Below are 2,100 nucleotides of genomic sequence, written 5' to 3'. Positions count from 1 at the left end.
TTCTGTCATGTCTCTGCGAAAGCTTGGGCCCAAGTGCGTCTGTGCGGCGGGGTCCGCGGTGCTTCGCTGTTCGCGGCGGCTCCCCCAGAAGGCCTGGATGTGGCGCTCCTTCCCGCGATGTCCCGGACCCCCAGCAGGTCGTGCACGGGGGACGCGCCCCAAAGGGCCGACTCGCAGCGGCTGCAGAGCCCGGCCCGGCCCGGGGCGACTGGGACTCCCCAGGGCTCGCGGCCGGGTTGGGCCGGCGTTGGTGCGCGGCCGTCCTGTTGCATGGGTGGGGCGCGCCCTTCATTCCCATTAATGGGGCAGGTCAGATTCGTCTTCCTTGTGGGCACAGCCCGTTTTCTGGAAAACATCCTTTCGGTTCGTTTTTTTCCGGTCAGTTCGGCGCCCGTCCACTGCCTACGATCTGGTGTAACGGATGAATAAACTGGTTCTTCAGAGCCACCCTAAGCAGGGAGTTTCCGTGCTTTGTGTCCAGACCAACCGAGCAGCGCCTGAGCCTGGAGGGGCAGCGGGCTTCCGTCGGAGGGGCTGTCGTGGGGCAGCCGGCGCCTGGCGGGAGGCGAGTGTCTGAAGGCGGATGTCGTGTCCGTCTGACTGGGACGGCAAGGGCCGGCCTGACGGGGCAGCCGGTGTCCGCCGGGCCGGCGTCAGTCTGAGGGGGCCGGCGTCAGTCTGAGGGGGCCGGCGTCAGTCTGAGGGGGGCCGGCGTCAGTCTGAGGGGGCCGGCGTCTGTCTGAGGGGGGCCGGGGGGCCGGCGTCTGTCTGAGGGGGGCCGGCGTCTGTCTGAGGGGGGCCGGCGTCAGTCTGAGGGGGGCCGGCGTCTGTCTGAGGGGGGCCGGCGTCAGTCTGAGGGGGGCCGGCGTCAGTCTGAGGGGGGCCGGCGTCTGTCTGAGGGGGGCCGGCGTCTGTCTGAGGGGGCCGGCGTCTGTCTGAGGGGGCCGGCGTCAGTCTGAGGGGGGCCGGCGTCTGTCTGAGGGGGGCCGGCGTCTGTCTGAGGGGGGCCGGGGGGCCGGCGTCTGTCTGAGGGGGCCGGCGTCTGTCTGAGGGGGGCCGGCGTCAGTCTGAGGGGGCCGGCGTCAGTCTGAGGGGGGCCGGCGTCAGTCTGAGGGGGGCCGGCGTCAGTCTGAGGGGGGCCGGGGGGCCGGCGTCTGTCTGAGGGGGCCGGCGTCTGTCTGAGGGGGACGGCGTCAGTCTGAGGGGGACCGGGGGGCCGGCGTCAGTCTGAGGGGGGCCGGCGTCAGTCTGAGGGGGGCCGGCGTCTGTCTGAGGGGGGCCGGCGTCTGTCTGAGGGGGGCCGGCGTCTGTCTGAGGGGGACGGCGTCAGTCTGAGGGGGGCCGGCGTCTGTCTGAGGGGGGCCGGCGTCTGTCTGAGGGGGGCCGGCGTCTGTCTGAGGGGGACGGCGTCAGTCTGAGGGGGGCCGGCGTCTGTCTGAGGGGGCCGGCGTCTGTCTGAGGGGGACGGCGTCAGTCTGAGGGGGGCCGGCGTCAGTCTGAGGGGGCCGGCGTCTGTCTGAGGGGTCCGGCGTCAGTCTGAGGGGGGCCGGCGTCTGTCTGAGGGGGGCCGGCGTCTGTCTGAGGGGGACCGGGGGGCCGGCGTCAGTCTGAGGGGGGCCGGCGTCAGTCTGAGGGGGGCCGGCGTCTGTCTGAGGGGGGCCGGCGTCTGTCTGAGGGGGGCCGGCGTCTGTCTGAGGGGGACGGCGTCAGTCTGAGGGGGGCCGGCGTCTGTCTGAGGGGGCCGGCGTCTGTCTGAGGGGGACGGCGTCAGTCTGAGGGGGGCCGGCGTCAGTCTGAGGGGGCCGGCGTCTGTCTGAGGGGTCCGGCGTCAGTCTGAGGGGGGCCGGCGTCTGTCTGAGGGGGCCGGCGTCTGTCTGAGGGGGGCCGGCGTCTGTCTGAGGGGGCCGGCGTCTGTCTGAGGGGGCCGGCGTCTGTCTGAGGGGGGCCGGCGTCTGTCTGAGGGGGCCGGCGTCTGTCTGAGGGGGACGGCGTCAGTCTGAGGGGGGCCGGCGTCAGTCTGAGGGGGGCCGGCGTCAGTCTGAGGGGGGCCGGCGTCTGTCTGAGGGGGCCGGCGTCTGTCTGAGGGGGAGGTGTCTGTCT

Source organism: Mustela nivalis, assembly GCF_964662115.1.
Source record: "Mustela nivalis genome assembly, contig: HAP1_SCAFFOLD_1642, whole genome shotgun sequence".
Taxonomy (NCBI): domain Eukaryota; kingdom Metazoa; phylum Chordata; class Mammalia; order Carnivora; family Mustelidae; genus Mustela; species Mustela nivalis.
The sequence above is the reverse complement of the archived record's forward strand: the minus strand, read 5'-3'. Positions refer to the sequence as shown.